General features: G+C 37.4%; 1 protein-coding gene and 1 long non-coding RNA gene across 3 annotated transcripts in view; one reads left to right on the top strand and one right to left on the bottom strand.

The window, feature by feature from the left end:
* TMEM108 (transmembrane protein 108) overlaps nucleotides 1-20541 on the bottom strand; it is a 274766-nt gene that overhangs the window by 177110 nt on the left and 77115 nt on the right. The window lies entirely within an intron of this gene.
* LOC310894649 lies at nucleotides 1454-15467 on the top strand. Its single transcript, XR_014580056.1, has 4 exons — nucleotides 1454-1486; nucleotides 4539-4600; nucleotides 10081-10249; nucleotides 12955-15467. It is a non-coding gene; the product is annotated as an uncharacterized lncRNA (long non-coding RNA).

The following is a 20541-nucleotide window of genomic DNA, read 5'->3' on the forward strand; positions in this document are numbered from 1 at the left end:
CTGAATTAAAGAGATACAGGATCAAAACTTAACTTGGAAAGGAAAATTAAAAATGGAGACATAGTTGGGAGTGTGCTACATCATTGACCTTTAGAAAAATGGGCTTTCTGTTTGAATTTTACATCAGCATCCCTAGAAAGCACTTTGAGATAGTCAAGAAGCTCTTTTTCTCTATGTGTAACATGTATCTAGCCCTTTTGCATGTTTTTAAGCTTGCTGTTCTGTTCAGATGATAATCCATGACATAAGAGAGAAGACTGAAAGGTAGTAGTGAAATGGAAACGCTAGGTTATTTTTTGAGGGATAATACCCTCCAACGTATTTAATAAGTCTTTTTGAATTGTAACTATGGACCATTTCATACAGAATTGCAGAATGCTGGCAACAAGGAAAGAAGCCAGGAGAAGAATTAAGGGAAGCTGTCCTTCTTTCTTTGCAAAAGGATTAATCTTCCTGCAATCACTCAAGAAATAAGGCTTTAAAAGTGACACTAGGAGGAAGGGGGCAAACAAAACAACCAAAAACAACATGAAGGAGCGGGGAAAGAATGTCTCTTCTTGTTAAACAAGGATGCCTTAACATTTGCCAATAGCAGACAAGCACTTCATTGCCACATTTTATTTTCTCCTTTATATCAAAGCACCAAATTTGCAATGGCAGCCACACAAGCAGCAGATTTTATTATGATCTAATATTTAGATGCTGGCAATGGAAAATCAGGTGCCGTCACTGCACACAGTGAGCAACAAATCCATCAACTATCTTTCACTTTACTAGGTTCTTAGTAGAGGGCTTAGAGCTGTCAGCATGTCTTCCACAAGGAAAATGCCATTGATTTCAATTAAATTATTCCTTTACATTGGTATAATCAAAAGGAGGCTTAGAGCTTATAGTTTCCTTCCTCCATCTTGATAGTATACCCAAGTTTTACTTAGGTCTTTCACAAAACGACCGAAAATAAATGCATTAACATGTAAGACCAAGGAGGGAGGTAATCAACAGGGATGCAGGAAATAAAACCACTTTTAGGCCTTTGGAATCTGAATCTGATGCGTTCAATTGGGTGAGCAGTACGAGTCATTTCTCTGTCATATCATCCTAACCCAGAAACTCTCTCTCTGAATTTGCAATTGAATGCTTGTCCTGGTTCCAGTTAGGACAGAGTTAATTTTTCCCCATAGTAGCTGGTAGGGTGCTATGTTCTGGATTAGGATGAGAAGAGTACTGATAACATGCTGATGTTTTAATTGTTGCAGAGCAGTGTTTACACCAGGCCAAGGACTTTTCGGCTTCTCGCTCTGTCCTGCCAGCGAGCAGGCTGGGGGTGCAGCAGGAGCTGGGAGGGGACACACCCAGGACAGCTGACCCAAACTGGCCAAAGGGGTATTCCATACCATCTGACGTCATGCTAAACAGTATGTAGGGGTGGCTGGCCGGGGTGGGGGGCCGGCTGCTCGGGGATAGGCTGGGCATCGGTCAGCGGGTGGTGAGCAATTGCATTGTGCATCACTTGTTTTCTTACACATTATTATTATTAATACTATTATCATTATCACTATTATTATTATTATTGTTATTATTATATTCCTGTCTTAATAAACTGTCTTTATCTCAACTCACCGGCTTCACTTTCCCGTTTCTCTCCCCCATCCCAGAGAGGGAGGGGGGAGGGTTAGCGAACGGCTGTGTGGTGTTTAGCTGCTGGCCGGGTTAAACCACAACAATGTTAAAAAGATTATTTACTTTCCACCCATCCTCATAAATAATGGACAAGGTCTAATTTCCTGTTCAGATTGCTGATGTTAAGATTAACAGCAGTTTACTTGCTTTGGTGTGTGGATGGGGAAAAACCAAAGGACTGTCTTCATAAACAGAGATTGTGCAATCTTTTCACTCTTGCTATTGTAGCTGAAACCATAGCCTTGGATGCAGCCCTGACAATTGCCATTTTGTAGTTATTTAACAGCTGTACCTGTATAAATGGACATGAGATCAAATTGATCCTTAACTGTTACGGAGAAGGAGGAATGAATACCGATATGTGTGCGTTTGCTACAGAAATCCATTGTGCACAGTGTTTTTTGTCACCTGGGGTGTGCATGACTAATACTTATTCCTGATTCCAAAAAAAATGCAAGTGGTTCAAATGGATTGCCTGAAATGAACTGGCAGTCAGGGCAAAGCTCTTTCACTTGTCCTCACCTAGCAAGCGATCCATTGCCAGAGGGAAAAAATGCCTGACTTCTTATTTCCCACAGGAAAGAAAGCGTTCCTTAAACTCTCCTGCTTTTCATGACACCAGAAAAGCACAACTTAGGATATTCATCACCAGTCCGTGACTGGCAGGTTTCCATTTGATTTGTCCTGAGTTATACAAGGAGGAAGAGGAGACTGGAGTCAAAGTTACATTTTCAAATACGTAATTAAACAAACAAACAAACAAACAAACAACATTCTCAACACAAAGATGTTCAATTTCATGTCTTTTACAGCATTTTGAACAGAAAACTAGAGCAACAATGGAGAGTAGGATGCTACCTGCTTTGTTCATAAGACTGATTGAAAGATCATATGATTTGACTACTGTATTTGATGACAACCTGACAGCACTTCCAATATCAAATACTAAATTAAAACAAACAAACAAAAAAGAATCCTTCTTCTCCCCCAATCAGAAAGCCAGTCAGAACCCTGATTCCTGTTACTTTTACAAAAAGCTATTACTTCGTACAGATTTATTTAAATGTATGCACAATATAATACTACCGATTTGCAGAACCAGAACATAATACCAAGTCCAATTGAAACCAATTTATTTTTGCTATTATAAAAGATCAAATCTGGATATATGTGTGTATGTTCTTACGTACATTCTTATGGATCATTTCCTTTCCAAGGCCAGAAAAGGTATTTATTTCCAAGATATCTCATCAGAATAGAAATGTCTTCAGCTGAGGCTGAGTAGAGCTTGAAATGTCCCATATTTGACTTTAGAAGTAGGAATAACCTAAACCTGTTCTAACAAAAGAGCAATGCCGGGAGGGAAAAAAAAAAAAAAAAAAAAATAGGAGGCAGCTGGAATATCACCGAAACAAGTTTCTGCAGACATGATTTTCCAAAATCATTGCACCACTTACATTACTACTTAATTAAGAGGATAGCATGGATCGCTACTTTGTACATTGCAGGTATTTCTAAGTAATTGTGTTTATTCTACTTAAAAAGAGAGCAATTGTGTTTTGTTTTGTTTTTCACTAAAATTAGTTTATTCTTTACTTTGCTGGAGAGGTTTTCCTTCATCATCACAAAGATAAAATGAACTCATAACTCTCACAAGAGTTGAAATTGGTTCAGTGTTCAGTAGCTCTAACATTCCTGTTTAATTTTAAGGGGTAAAAAATTAAATAACATAGCAAGGAAGAATAAATTACTAGAGCTTCAGTCATCCAAACTTTGCATATAAGAACCATTCTGAAGTTTACAAGAATTGCACATACAAACTAACCAAATGCTAATGCATTGTCCCATGCATTAGCTCAATAAACTGATTATCTCAAGAGGCCATCTATGTGTTGTCAATCTACTCTCCTTCCATGCATACAGATTTCATTATGTCGAAATTTAGTCATGGTCCTGGACCTCATGGAAGTCTTTGGTACATACTGTAATCAAAATGTTATAAAAATAGACTTCTTTATGACAGGGCCCTTGTGTCTGGCTGCTCTTTAATAATTCTGGGTGCTATAATCATGAAATAGCAAAAATGCAAAGCAAAAAAAGATCATCAAAATGATAACACATTATTAAGCGGGCACTGCTCTGGACCTCACTGCCAGGTATGTGCCACCTGTCTAATGAGATTCAGAATACAAAACAGGCCCTGAAGCTCACACAATAGCCGAAAGAGTTGCTTACATGACAAAAAATATTCAAAGGAAGCATCACAAATGCCCCAAAATTAGATAAGCTCATGTCTGCAATAATGGAACGATAAAATGGAGGTGGGTCTTCTCATGAGGGAGGGGTCTACGTCAATAGAGGGATGTAAGCCTAACAAAACATTACTATTTTCATTTGTCTGCCAGAGCTGATGGCTACACCACCCTTTCTGGACTTCAAAAAGCGGCTGCAAGAGGCTGAGGTGTTTGGAAATAGCTGTATTTATGTTTCCTTATACTAATCTGACCATATACTTTCCTTTACAAGCATGTTTTAAGTCAGAACTAAGTTTACGTTAACATATGTTTTGATTTGTTGACTTTCTGCCTATAGCCATATGTTCTGTTCTGATTAACCTGCCCAGCAGTATTTGAACTGGCTTCCAGTATTCTTATCTTCAATTAAAACCCTGTTCTAATGTTGCTATGGCTCATTATGGCCACCGAGAGGCCAGAAATCTGTGTCTGAGAGGCTGGTGAGTTAGAAAACCTTGATGTCATTGCAGCAGGTAGTAAATCACAGGTAGAATGGGAGCTGTCCTCATTTAAAGGTGAGCAGCTTCTGTAGTTTTCTCATAATAACATTTTTTTCTATTACAGCTCCCAGCCACATAGTCGTCCCTTAATTTACAACTGCTGTACCTAAGACGTCCACCAAACAGGTGAGGGAGTACATAATGATGGTGAATTGCTGTTACTTGCTACAACTTACAGGCTTTTTTATGTCCTCTGAGAGCACTACATTTAGAATAACAGAGTGGATGGACCCAGAATGTGCTTTTCCTTCCATTACTCATGTAGCAGTATTGCAAATTCACCACATTTAGATTTGCATAGATGACATAAAAATATATCAATTGCAATGTACATTTTAATATAAAAATCCTCTGTACTCCACTCACTGAAAGAACACTCTTTGCTTGTTTTGGTGAGGAAAAAGTTCAATCCAGCACAAAATACACTTATTTACTCAGGACAGGAAATGATATTTAAAAATCCATGTTTCTTATATGGCCACTCCTGTTTTACAATTCTTTTTTCCTGAAATCCAGCATCACTAGGTTTCAATCTTTTCTATATAAGTACTGTAATTATGAGATGAATATTTTATCCTCTACCATATGATAACCCTGGGCTGTTTAATTTTAGAACGTGAGCCATATTTTAACTAATACATTAAAATGTAAGATATCATCCAAAATGATTTGGGTTTTCAAACACACTGTTATATGGGGTGTGAACCTTACAAGACACTTTCATTGTACCTACATTTACTGTAAAATCACTGCTATCTCCAAGCTTATCACACCGTAGAGATATGACAAACTGTATCAGCAAGTCATTATCACAGAGAAAACTAGCGGAATTAAGAGGGGTTAATCACTCAGTATGCGTGTGTCTGAGTGCAAATGCTGCCTGCTCCTGCTTTGTTTCACCCAATGTTGCCAACATCAATGTGTCACTTTGGCAACCTTCACTATGTGAGGAAGGAAAGACAACGTCATAGAGCTGGTGCTCTCGCATCGAGACATTTAGGTGCTCCAGAACACCTCCTACTGCTCAGATTTCTTCCACCCTTTGGCTCTTTCACTTCACCCACTGTTACTTCTGGTAGCTCTTTTCATGACAGAAGTAGCTAGAAGGATTTGAGCTTATTTGCTTGTGCAATCTATGGCTCTTAACACTTCCATCCCTTGCCATGTTGCATGGGGTCAAGCTCAGTGAATGGGAGCATTGCTCTGCCAGTTTTTAGGACACTAAGAAAGATGACAATGTGTGTGTCACGCCCCTGAGAGAAATAATTTACACAGATCTGCAGTTGGCTGCATTCATCTAAGAAGACAACACTTTCTTGCCATTCACCTTAAAATCTTCCCTTGAGTACCTCTGCAGGGCACTAGGTTTTGGATAGTTGAAAATCAGGACCTGGTCTGGTTCAGTGCTCAGGTTTATCTCCATGTAGAGCTAGAGACTGCAGAGACAAAATGTCAGTCCCCAGCATCAGTCACTTGTCTGCTTTCCTTCATAGACCAGTCTTTTCTTATCACTGACCTTTGTGCCTTCAGGAGACAGATGGCAAATACCTGTACAAGTGGAGAAGCTTAAAGATGCCCCTTTATGGCCAGCATGAATGTTGCAGATGCTTTCAAACCTGTCTGTTCAGCACATTCAAGTTTGAATGAGACCAGGACAGAGAAAGAACATTGGCATTCCTGTATATATGTTCCAGGTGGTGGGGAACCTGGAATGCAGACAAGACAAAGGGTAAAGTGCTGTCCCTAATACTGGCACTTGTGTGCTTCACTGTACTAAAATGTTTCAATGGAGCATGGCACATAACTGGTACAAATTTACATAACAAATTTAAATACCAATGTGTGGCTGTTCATACCAGAAAAAGTTAGTAAAATAAGAAAAAAATGTTCATCAGCACAATTACGTAGATGCTTTACTACTCAGACTGTTGAGAAAATACTTCTGCTCTCACTTTGGAGGTGTCATTCTACAGCACAAATTACTCACAAAGTCTAGACACATAAACACGTAAAAGTAATTTCCTAGGAGCTCTTAGAGCTCTGCTGCAGGCTTCTGGCCAGATGATCTCTGTTAGAGAAGTATTCTTTGTGAGGTCTCCTAATGGATTCCCAGAGCTGCTAAGTGCTGTATAACACCTTCATTGCTGCCAGCCTACAGTCCCCAGGAAGGGACCACATCAGCTTATTTTTTGGGGGGCCACTTATTAGGGATGTGCAACCCTCAGTCATTCTTGGGCACTCCCCACAGAGCAGAGCAGGGTATGAAAACTTATGCAAGCAGGTTGTGCTCGTCTCTAGGTCATCTCTGAAGCTGTTATCCCATAAAACACACAGAATGAGTATTAGCTGCTCCAAGCACGCTGTGTAGTTCTCACTGAAAACCTCCAGGTGTGCTGCAAGTCTTTTGTTATTTTATAATAACAGACAATAGGGTGTCCCCTAATTTCAGTAATGTGGGCAGCCCAAATATGATGCTGGTTAATATCATGCCCTTGGAGATTCTGTTGGATCAGAATGATGTGAGTTTTCATCAAAGATTCAAAATGTACTTAATATATAATATATTAAAATTATATATGAAATGTACTTATTGCATACTTATATAATATTTAAGAGGCTCTCCCTTCTTTGTGTCCAAAAGACTGCATGGTTTCCTACTTGTATGATCACTTGGATAAGACCTGTGTGGAAGGTAAGGCATTAGCTTGTTCCAAAAGTCATATCTAACAAGTCTCATATACGTATCCCCATAGGTCACAGACTAATGGCTCGGCTCAGATTTTCAATTGGTTTTTTTTTAGAGCCAAAGGACTGGAGAGACATTCACTTGCTGTCTGTGGAAAACTGTTGACAAAACATTTGCAACAGGAATACTTGTCTGAGGCAGCAATGAATTTGAGCACATAATAGTTTTCACTACACTGGTTTAAGAAAAAGCAAATAATAAATAAAAATAAAGAGATGGAAGAGAGAAACTATGTATCTGATGCTTTGCTAAAATAATGGGACAGAATATTGAATTGGGACCCAGGATCCAATTCTTCTATTTCCAGCTCAGTGGCAGGCTGATGGCATTACTTGGTGCAAGATGCTTCACTTGCCTACAAGTCATGTTCTCCAGCTTTTTGTAGAATGGTGCCAATTACCCTGTGCAAAATATTTTGAAATGTTGTAAAAAAAGCATAGAAGCTAGGTAGTATATATTTAGTGTTCTTTTAATAAAACTCACACATATTTCACCTTCTCTAAAAATAAATCCTGTTGGAAAATTCTACATAGAGTAACATATTTTATGTATATATCAATTTTATTTTGCATTGTGTATCATAATTTCACAACACTATGTCTGAATGCATATAGGATACAGGAAATGCAATATAGCATTTATAATTAATAAACAGAGACAGGGATATGTTTTAAATGCGCATCTCAGATGGGAAATTATATTAATATAATAATACTGTAATGTAATAATAATGGCAATGTAAAATTATAAAATATTTCTGATGTAGCATTTTGAAGAGGATGCAGTTACCTTGGAAATAGTGCTATCAGCCATTCTGACACTGGGTATCTTGCAATCTGTCCAAATTAAGGTAGCTCTTTGGAGGTTATTTACACTGTCTTTTTAAACCATTTAGCTAAATGCTGAGGTCCCTCACATATTTGGTGGCAAGGAGGCAGACTTCAGAGTGAGACTGCATCCACTTGCATGAAGAACTACTTTCTCTTCACTGAGCTCTCCATATTTTCTATGTACCTCTTAACTGAAGTACATGAGAATAATCTTATTTTTCTCATTTGTGTGAATCGGTAGTATTAATAAGAGAGAAAGAAGTTATGTTTAGTCTTTGAAATGTTTTCCTAGCAATTCATTAATTTCTTCCCCTTTGTGAGCTGCTGTTGTTTTGTTTATTTGTTTGTTTAACTGTTTATTGAAATCACAATCTCTTGGATCAAAACTGGAGGATACTGACTTACAGTATCTCTCTTCTTTGAAGTTCTTTTGACAACACTACTATGGCATGAAACTAAAGCATAATTCAAAATGTAAGTGGGTTTTGGTGTCATACATTTAAAAAAAATATCTGTTACTGTGCGATGACTTTATTTAAAATGATGTTCTAAAAATTAGTATTAACTTGCCTCTTTAATATACTTTCATGTAAAATCTATCTGCAGAGAACTTGAAAAAATAAAGCCAGGTGATTTTTTGACAGCACATGCAGGTTCATTTCAGCCCACTCTGTGGCTTGGCTGTTCTCTAGACTCCCTGCTTTCCTCTGTGGTGTGAGGAAACCTCCTTTCAGCATGGGTATTTTTAAGTGTCTGTCTTCTCCATTCTTCTCTTAGCATATTTTCCCGGAATGTCTCCTCTGTCTTTACAGCCATTGCAGAGAGAGAATTTCATTGCAGAGATATGTTTCTCAATGTTACATCTGTTTTATGATACAGGGTACTGTAATATACAACTCATAAATGGTAAAAAAAAAATATGTTTTTTATAAATAGGCTGGTTTTATAAGAGAGGATAGGAATTTGTTGTTTGTCAAGGGAGCAAAGAATTCTCAGAAAAAAAATTCAGCCCCCTTCCTACAAATTCAACTCTAGTTGAAACAAATATCAAGTGATAATACAGTTAGTGTGCTGTGGCTGTGCTGAAGTTTCTACAGAGAATTTTGGGTATTACGCTACCAAAATAACCACCAAATCTATTCAATACCCTTCCTTAGAAATATAAAAATTCCACAACCAGAAAATGCTTAAAAAGGCCTAATATAAAGAGAGTCTCAGAGTTAGAAAGCAATATATAAAGATGAGCCTTTAAATGTCTGTGGCATAGTCAATGTAATTGGAATAACAAATGGGGAAGAGTATTCTTGCATTCTCCATTAGTCTACCTAAAACCCAGAGGTCTTCCATAAGCTTAGCAGCATTACCATGTATGTTGTCACCAGAAATCATTTCTCCAGGAAAAATGGCTTGGCATCAAACTTGTAGTCTGAAAAGTCCTTTGCTATGTACTAAAAAATGCACACTATGGATAAATACCACATAGGTGCAGCTTTATCTCTTTTTTTCAGGAATTTCCCTAGAGATCATCCTTAAAGCTGTGTCCCAACAACTCCCACGATGATTTCCTCTCAGGTTCTGGGGAAATCTAAGTTGTTTTAACTTTGTGTTTTATATTGAAATTAATGGACCCCTTGCAGCATGTAACACACTTTGTTGGGTCTGTTTTTGCTCAGATAGTATTATTAACAATTGTCACCAACAGGCACTTGAAAAAGTCAATAATCTGAAATAAAATTTGACAGTATATAACTGGTATGGCAATACAATTATTTCACAGAAAATGTGTCAGTTCCATAAAAAATAGATAATATAAGATTTAGATTCCCTAATCCAGTTGTATCAGTTAAATTGTTGCCTTTGTAATCTCTGTTCACAATGGAAAATTACATTCCCTTGGAAAAACTAATTACTATTTCTTACAATTTCCCTGTAGCTTCTAAGACTTATATCGAACCCTAACAAAGGATGGAATTGCCATAGCAACTGCCAATCTGCTTGGTTTTTATTGCTGTTTTTGTTTTCTCACTCAGAAACCCACGCGATAGACCAGTTTCATCAAATGGCCAGCCATGAGAGACTGAAGGCCATGCTTTTAGAGAAAGACAATGCTTCTCTATCTGTGGAAGATATTGGAAATAAAGAAAATAATGAATGCAGATGATGACTACAGCCCGACTGCACTTTGAAACTTTAAGCAGGGTGAGCCTTTGTCACAGTCATTGAAGTTTCCAACAACACGCTTCTGTAGCAGATAAGAAACTTAGGAAAGTTATACTCTAATAGCACAGTAAATTCTCATCACCAAATACAACTGAATGGCAAAACAATGTGCAATTTCTGAAAAGGAATGAAATAAACTGTAGAAACCATTGAATCGCTAAAAAGGGCTCTCAGGACTCCTTACATACTTTCTTCAATTTTAAATAATAGCTCTGAGAAAGCAATTAAATGTTTGAGCTCCATGGTATATAACTCTTATTCTGCCTTTATTGCCACTTAGGGTACTTTGGATGAAAATCTATTTGTAAATTGTACATATGTTGAGAGAAGAAACTTGAAAGTCTTAAAGTTCTGGGGTTTCACTCATGGAAAACCAGAGTCTTGCCTTGGCATCTGAGAAAAAAGTTCACTGGTCATTTATTCAAAGGTATTTACCCCTCAGAAATGAAACATATAGCTAGATTCTAAGAATATTATTATCTCAACAGTCTTAAATTCTGTATATTTTTACCCTGCAGGATTTTTTGCAAACACATTTATATTATTTTCAGTTCTCCCTACAAGCTCTCCTTTTATTTATATCATGCCCAATAACATGGGAGTTATAAACTTGTTCTTGAGAACAGGACAAATGTGGGACTGCAGGAAAATATTTCAAAAATGTCAGCTGCATACAGCATGCTATGATTTAACTGGCTATATCAATCATCTCTGCAATTTAAAGGAAGTACTAGGCTCAGTTTAGCTGACAACATATAAAAAGTTTCTGTGACCTATTCCTGAGGTTTTGACTCATGATAGTAGAATGAAGAGTGAGAATTGAAATGCTAGACAACGTATTCATTCTTTGCTGATACTACCTGCAGTCAAAGTCACCCAGCACCACCCACACATTAGACTTCTTTTTGGATCCTTCTAAAGCATGGCCATTCAACCAAGCTTTTTCTATCTCTGTTCTTAAACTCGTCATGGTGGTGATACAATTTATGACTTAAAAAATCATTTTCAGTGTCTCTAACCTTCCAAACAACTCCTAGTTTTACAAGTAGAGAAGCAGGACAAAAGCACCAGCATATGGCTTAGCTCGTCAAACATTAGTGGCTGGCTTCAATAATATCTGGAGGAAAAATGATTTCTTGAAAAACTTTCTGAAGTACTATGTGATAAACATGTGATAAACAAAAATCCCAAATTTCGTTTCTACTGTAGCTGCTGGAAATTCCAGAGATCAGCTTAGCTATTTGGGGCAGTGCTATTTAAAGAATAATCTTTTCTGTTAGAAAAAAACAAAAAAAACATCGTAACTTGGAAAATTAAACAAGATCTTTTTGACTTCAGACAGGTCTCAGCTTCCTGCTTAATCCCTTCTGGTCCTAAACCCATGCATATCAAACTTCAATTTCTTCTCTTTCAAAAATGGCTAGAAACATCCTTTTCCAACATCTCTCCTTTCCATGGGAAGAAGGAAAAGCAGTCTCTTAATCCAACTTTCTCCAGAAAACAGGCCAAAAAATACCTATGAAGCAAAATAAAGCTTTCAAAAACCTTCACTAGAGGTCTCTGCAATGAGGTGACCAGCAAATCAGTCCCAGCAGCCCTAGTGGTTGTCAGCACTAGTGGCTGTCTTCCTTCCCATTATTATTATTATTATTATTATTATTATTATTATTATTATTATTATTATTATTAGTTTAGGATGGTTCAAGCTTTTGTGTTCTTTTCACTGATCATTGCCTCATGAGCCTGGACTCCTACAGCTTTCATTTTGAATTGTATCATATGCTGCCCAGGACTGAGACTCAGAAAGAAAGCCTGGATTATAAAACAAGAGATCCTGTCATGAAATGCAGAATCTCTCTTTCTCTGTGAACCCAGAATAAATGTTTCAAAAGCTTCTACAATACATACGGGTGCCTGATTTCTCTTTTAAAATGTATACTATGTATGTTTTTTAGGTATCTGCATACATATTAAAATAGCTTCGCACTTTCTAGCCTAACTACTTCGAACAAATACTTTTATAGTATGTATTGCACTCTACGATGTCTTGCTACACAGAAGAAATTCCAGCCCTTAGTGGAAAACACAGATCTGTAATAAAATTCACATTTAAAAATGAAATATCCTAATTCTGTACTTCCTTAAAATCTCTTGGGGAATATATGTAGAATTTGTTTCATCAAGATCAAACATTTTTCGTGTCTACTTGGTATTTATTTATTTTTAAAAATTAGGCACCATTTACCATAACTTTCTGCAAATAACACTTGTACTTGTATCTCAATTAAGAAATGTAAATATTTTAGATCAGAGATGAATAATTGCATTATACTTCATTCCTAATTTACATGTAAAAGTACCTACTAGCTATTAATGAGGTATTTATTACAAGGAATAGTATATACACTACTACCAAATAACACAGATTATTTTTTGGAACCCAATTTGCTCTTTACTTCGGTGGATGGCAAATGTTCACACTCTTCAGTAAATACAGAAAGAGGACCAAAAGCTGTTTCTGTTACACGCACTAGGAAAGCACCAAACCATATGAAATAAACCACGGAAAGAAGACTACACTGTATGCTTCATATAATTCAAGACTAGTGTGATCATTTGTGATGGGTAAAGAAAAAATGTTATTTTGCTTTATACGGTAACCTTTAAAATCATTGTTTTTACAGAAGAGAGATCCAATATCCCGTGATATGCAGTGGTGTCTCCAGCAAACGCGCCTGCCTCTGAAGACTGTGGTGCCGGCTCACAATTCCCAGGAAGCCAACTGTCTTGCACCTTGTTCTCACTGAACGTGCGTTGCTATTCTGGACTGGCACTACTGAATTAAGTTTGTCCCTTGTGTTTTCCATGGAGTCTTTAATGAATGTGAGCTGCCTAGAAGCAAAGCCTTTGGGAACACAAAGCAAATGAAGGAACAAACTTTTAATCAAAGAATCTAAGTATGCTCAGAGCTTGATTGTGTGAAGGACGGGGGGAGCTGAGGGTTCTCAGCATCCCACAGGAATAAGTAAATAAGGTGGAAGGTGAAAAGCTTGCAGCCAGAAAGTCAAAATAACCTGTTCTTGAAAATCAGGCTTTATAATCCATACCATATAGTGAATGATTCACTAATAAAGACTAATTTGCAAGAAGAAATAAAGTATATTCTGAAATAAAAACCTCAACCAAAACCATATTATATTTTTAGATGTATATAGAGCTATAGCCTGACCTGTAGGTTCAAAAAGCTATTTAATGGCTTTCTGATATCCCCTAAAAATGACTCATACATTTCCCTCTTCATATCAAGATTTGAAAAGAAATTACATCTTGCAAAATCAAACAGCAAAATTATTAAGGTAAGGACAAGTTTAGAATTTCCCAATTTTAATTTTTATTTTCTATGAAGGAATCATAACAAACTACAGTCAACCACATTTTGAATCGCTGTTGCTTAATGACTGTTTTGCAGCTATATTCTGTGGTTTAAAATATTCATGTTAGAACACATTTCATACATCCAAAACAGAGTTTACAACAGCTTTTGCTGAGGAGAAAAGGAAGGCATTATTTCTTTCTTTCCTGACTACGTTAATCAGATGGGAAGGATCACATACAATATTGAAAACCTCATAAGACACCTAGTCGTATGCAAGATCCCCTGGTAATCCTCAGATTTGCAAACCATACTCAAAGGTGAGATTTCTGTCTATTTACAGAAGATTTATTGTCCCAATTACACTCTGCTGGATAAGATCTATTCAGATAAGGACATATTCCCAGATACAAGTCCAAGAAAGGGTTATAGATCCACTGCATCACTTATGAAAAGACCTAAGTATTCTTGAAATCGGAGGCACATACTCAGCTCTGCAGGAGCAGCCCCTTTTGAAGGCAGTTACCTCTGTGACACAGCCACAGCACTTGAGGGGTCTGGTGGAGAGCCCACGCGGACCCTAGGGCATGACCCTAGATCACGGCAAGGTCTCTGCACCATCAAATGGACCTCCAGGAAGAAGTTCTGTGCAAAGAAGGAAAGCCCTGCACTGTAATGGTAGCGATGACACCTTAGGTAGATATATAAGCAGTACTTTAATCTGTTAGCTAACTAATTTTAAGCTAGGTAAGAAATTTCTAAATGTGTAGCGGTGGTAACATAGAGCTCTGTTTGTGCCACAAAAAGCACTCATTAAATAAAATAATTGCATTAACCGTTATTCTGTGCAGATCCTGGCAGCAGTAGCCAAACTAGCTAATGTATAACTAATTTCATTGTGCTCACAAGACCAGCACTGCTGCAATACAACTGCAATACAACTGCTGCACAAGAAATGTGCACTTGGAAATTGAGAAGGTCGAGGCAAACAGAATGATTCGTATGCAAGGGGCATTTAGCAAAGCTTTTACACCAGTTACAACCCCTCGTGTCTGAGCACTCTCTCTGAGCATCCGTCAGATGGAATCATACTAACTCCCTTCCAGAAGGACAAAGCAGTCCTATAGCCAAGATCCGAACTCCAGCATATGTATTTAAGCTACCCCAGTATTTAGGTTAAGGGGAAAAAATGCAGCTTTATATTTAGCTGTCTAATTTAAGACAAAACGTGAGGGGGGGGGGGGGGAAGGCTTGTACAGGTTTTTCATATAAACGTTTATAGTTTTTAATCAGCTTGTTCTCTTCCAGTCCTGTTGAAAATGCAGAGATTATGATTGCCCGTTCTGCTCATGCCACCGATAATGCTGTGAATAATCTTTATATTCAATTGTTATAAACTTTTTTTTTGAACCATTATTGAGATATCTTAATATCTAGGAATGGAAACAGGAGATCGGGTTTTATTTGAATTCGATGAGATAAACATTTTAAAAAATGAACAGCATAAAGATTTATTGAACTAATAACAAAATACGGATATCTTGTTGAGTATTAGTGTTACACAACAACAGTTTCTTCATCTGGGATCATTTTAGTGAGCATGTCAAAAGAAGAAAACAAAGTAGCTAATATTTTTGATGCTGGATAATAGTTCTTGTTCACCTTTGTATTTTATTTCACTTTGTAGCTCAGAAACTTGCAGATACACCATTTTTATAAGTATGCCACATGTGACTAAAGTATTAGGGAACTCTCTCACGCATACTCCTGAGGCAGGTCTGTCTGCCAGACTTACTAGTTTATTTTTTATAACACTTACCTGAAATCCAGCATCATCTATATTTGGAAAATAATGAAATTCTGAATGTGAGTAAAGTCACTTTCTTGGGATACTGTGAACATGTTCAGTTGAAATAAATTTCTTTTCCAGTTCTTGATCTAATGCTGTAAGTTGCTGAGCACTTTCCTTTCTTGAGGGCTGCACCCAAAAGGATTTTCCCTGGAACGTGTATAAACTGCTTTCTGCACAAGATCATTACTGCTAGGAAGTTACCCCTGCTTTAAGGAAGCTGTTGTCATGGGAAGTGTTGGGTTAGATGTCCAACAGCCAGTGTCCTTGTAACCTAAAATATTCCAGCATTTTTTATTTTAAGGTCATCTGAGTTCTCGCTGGAAACACTAGACACAGTGGCACACCAAAACAAACAAACAAACAAACAAACAAACCCAAACTATCAACAATTAATGCCTGGAGTGTGTGTTTCTGAGCACTAAGGGTTTGTGTGTTTGACAGTATGTTTCTGTCTCAGAATGGCAACTGACTGGTGATGAGGCTCAGCTCTAGAAATGGCCTCTGCTGGAGAGTTCAGATACAAAATTCCAGTCTCAGCAACTGAAAATGTATGTGTTTGGGTCTCATTTGGACAAAGTTAGATTTCAGAATTATACAATTACATGGAAAAAAAAACACAAATGTGAAATCACAACTAATCTATCTAAAATCTTTGGTCTGCATTTATTTTCTATTGGGATTTCAAGCCCAATTTCACTCATTTGTCCTTCCTTTTTGGCATTTACTGTGCAACTGAGACGCAAAGCATGAATTATTGTATCATAGCTTTCTGCATTGCTGGTGATTATGAGACATCCAAAGGATAAGGAAAAAGTTCTCCACAGACTCTTGCATTCTGCAGATTGCTGACGACAGATCTGCCTCTGGTTGCTGCTTGAAAATATAAATTTAGAAAAACAAACGGCCTGGCTTTAAGCCTATTACAATCAATACGACAAAGCCTATTAACTGAAGTGCCTTAGAAGACTCAGAGATATCAATGGGAAATTGTATCTGCCTCTTGGGTAACCCCACAGAACAGTATCTGATCACGAGATGGGCATACTGTAAAGGTGAGGAGCCCTGAGCTGCGCTCCAGATCCTCCAGGTCCTCAGTTCTTTCCAGGGTAAATTCCCCAGACTTCTTCCAACTGGGATCTCTAATTCCATCTTGGCCCCTCTCAGTGGGGCACACCAACATTTTGGGAAAGTCATTATGAATCTGCTGACTGGAATTGAATCATAGGACAGGTTGCAAACTAGATCTCCAGGAAGACATGACAATTTTCACCTGCTTTGAGGTGTCTCACTGTAGGATCATGTCTTCACTAAAAGACCATCCATTTAAATGTGGTACATACTACAGAGACAGGTAACTCACCGGCACACACAACGCTTTCCAATTAGTTATTCGCAGCACTTTCTTCTTTCTAGCAGCAGAATGGGAATTTCTAATAAAGTTTATTAGTTAGTTCATGAATTCTTATCCCTTGAGAACAAAATGAGCCAGCTGCAGGTTGTCTTTAGTTTGGTGTAAGTTCAATTTTGTGTCTTCATGCTTAAATAAGAAATTAGTTACAACTAAGTATGCTGTTCTGTAATTAAGCTGCCACAGGGAAGATGCTGATGTCTAGGAAACATCTTTACAAAGAGTCGTTTCTCTTAATGAAGCCTGCATTTTCTAAGTAGTGTTCCCATTTCAGAAGGATTTAGGAAACCAGAGAATTTATAAGTGTAATTTGGATTTTGCCAATTAATGTAACTGTGCAACAACACACTATTTTAAGAATTCAGTATTCTATCCTCTCAAGCACTGGACTGCTGTGCCAATGGGATAACTCTAGTCAGAAGGATGCTTGCTGACTTTATGTGGAATGAAAATGACCTATTTATAACCATTCTACATCTGCCTTGAAGGAGCTGCACAGTTTTAATTCTTAATTATGAACAGCATCATTTATATTGTTTTGAGCTTTCTGTCATCTCTGCAGCTCATCTCAGTCTCTGACCACTTCCAGAATGAAAGCTTTTTGCAACAAAAAGCTTCCTTTTAAGCTTTGGTTTTTATTGCCATTTATTTGTGACCATGTTTTCTGCAATCTTCTACCAACTGCTGAGGAATATTCTGAACTCTTGAGCACCGAGCAGCAGGTTTCCCTCCTAAGCTCAAAGGACATGATAGTAAAAAGCACCATGAAACTTGTTATACATTTTACAATTTAGCTTGATTTTTAATTTTGCATTTACAAAGTCCTAGAAATTTCCTGTGTTTAATGACTTCCTTTTTCTAATTTCCCTGTGTATAATCCACACTTAGGTCCAGATATTAACCATTTCAACATCTTATTTAAAGTGCTTCTAGTTAAATGTCCTACCTTACTCTTTCTCTTTTTGTTGTTTGTTACCTCTCCATCCCCTTTTTCCCCTTCTTTTCCTGCCTTTTCTCTTTTTCACTGTCATGAGTAAGTAACTCCATTCAATTCAGTGAACTTAAATTGGTCTAGATTCATGCTTTTACAAATGTTAGCATGATACAACATAAAATAAATGACTATCCTGGTGTGAAAAGCCCACAGACAGACAGAAAAAAAATCACCAGTTTGATTGAGAGAAAATGAAGGAGGAGATATGGTGACAGTCCACAACTGTGAAAAGTTAGAGTAAATGGTACTTTCACATGGTAGTGGCACCTTGGGTACTGAATGCTATGAGAACAGATATTAGACTAATACAATAAGCATTTAGACTGAATATTAATCCATGCATGTGTCAGTGAGTGTAGGCTGACCTAAAGCCTCTGTGGTTGAACACAAGCCAGGCATTTGGTTTCCACAACTTTGTGTCCTGGAGTAGAGGTTTGTCTGCCCCTTGCAGCAGACATACCCTCAGTCCTGTGCTCTCCTAGGGAATGGAATGGCTCTAGAGAAATGATAAAAGCACTTTATAATTCAAATGTCTGCAACACTGGCATTTCTATGATGGGGAACCATTGCATCTGGAAAGGGGTCAACTAAGTGATCTAATAAGGTATTTCCACTCATGATTTATATCAACTTTTTTTTTCCAAGTCAATTATTCTCCTTTTCTGAAGTCTGATTTACATTATTTTTCAAACCAAAATCTAAGTCATTCCTCAATTATTCTGGGGCTTTTGCTAATGGAAATAATAAAGAAATATGGTAGAAGGCAAATAAAAAGTGCTATCAAATATAGTGCTAGGAAATATTGACGTGAAAAGTCTGATTTGAATGGCAAGCATTGATGCTTTGTAAAATAAAAGATCTCTTTATAATCTGTCAGTCTGCCTTGCACTGCTATGTCCTGCAAAGAAACAGATTGCCAATTTGGCTAATTACTGATGAGTTCCAGGAATTTACAGGTTACAGTTGAAGGGGGTCTCTAATTGCTAATGGCAGTTTCCTGACTGGATTAATTTTGCAGGAGTTCTTATAGATATTTTTATTGGTCTCATGCTATAGATATGTTTTAGTGGTCTTGGCAATGGTGATTAACACAGCTCTATCTTTAGGCGAATTTAACTACACAATTTCTAATATTTGATCTAACGCAGATATCCCCATAGGGCATTGTATTGTGCTGAGAAGAAGCAGCCTTCTGGCCTCTGAGCTAACCCTGAACAACTGCTGAAACCTTTAGCCAAACTCTGCATTTCTCACATCTCTGAAATTTACTGCTTATGGAAGACTTTAATAAAGATAAAAGCATTCAGAGCAGGTGGATGCTAACAGAAAAGAAGCCCCTGTCTGTAGAGGTTCTGAACAATATTAAAGAAAAGAAATGAAATTGTAATGTATGGCTTAATAATGGTCCATCATCTACTCCCTTACACACATACTCCCCTACAAACAAACACACACACAAATTAACCTTTTTGAAAGGATTTTTGCAGAGATTTTTCTGACCACATATAAAGCAAACGATTAAATATAGATTAGCAACTCCAAGAGGTAACGCCAAAGGCCAAAGATAAAAAAAGTGCTTGATCTCTCTTTTTGAAGCCTTGACAACCCTAAGCCCTAATAAAGTGTCCGTTAACTGTTTGTTAGTAACATTAAAATAACATAAAATAAAATAATCTATGTGAAACACAGACCCAAGCCATTTTCTTCCTACTGTAGGCATGGTTCACATTCCTTTTAAGAATTACTGGTGGTGGATCTCCCAGAAAATGAATGCTGAGCTAAAGGAAATTGGGAGATCTTAGAGAAACAGCCTAAAATTGAACACATAAAATTTAGAAAGAAACGTGGCACATGCTTGGACAAGCAAGCTACAGTAACACAGCTAAGGATGATGTAAACCGTACATTAAGGCTATCATCCTCTTCAGTAGCTTAAGCAATTTCAGGGAACTACTAAGCTTCCTCTAGCTCCACATAGACAACTGTCCACCACTGGAAAATCACTTATTGTATTTGACAGGTTTCACAAGTACATTGGGACTTGAATTCAAGTACATTACAATGGGCAAACAGTAATCAGTCCTACCCTGTGTTGGTTCTGAGCACAAAGGATTTTCTTCTCCGAGCCCTAAAGTAACACAAAGAACTGTGGGAGAAAGCACCCAGTACTTTCTTCTAAGAAAATGAACAAGAAATGCAGTTATCTTCCTGAACTTTGGTGTGCTAGTCACAGAAAGCAAAATTCACCACTTTCCCCTGGCAAGAGTGGGCTTCTTGCCCAGTGGGTCGTAGGTCTACAATTAACCTTTTTATAGGGCAGTCAAATTCAAATTAAACTACACTTTTATCTCCTTTCCCCCTTGGATTTTTTACATTGTTCAGTGCTGTATCTTCCAGCAAAATTACTGTTAACCAGATGACAGTTTTAAATTCCTCTCCATAAAATGTCAGCAAAGCCCATCATCACATCTCCGTAGGTTTTAAATGATTTGGAGTTCACAGTCAAAACTGCATTTTCCAGTTCAGTGAATCCTTTCACTGACTATTGCTCCAACATCCTTGTTGTTTCCCATTACTGAACGGAAAGTCACCATATGACTCATAATAATTTGGATTTAATTGCAAAGATATGACTTTGGTCCAAG

Source organism: Anser anser (assembly GCF_964211835.1).
Source record: "Anser anser genome assembly, chromosome: 2".
NCBI classification, from domain to species: Eukaryota; Metazoa; Chordata; class Aves; order Anseriformes; family Anatidae; genus Anser; species Anser anser.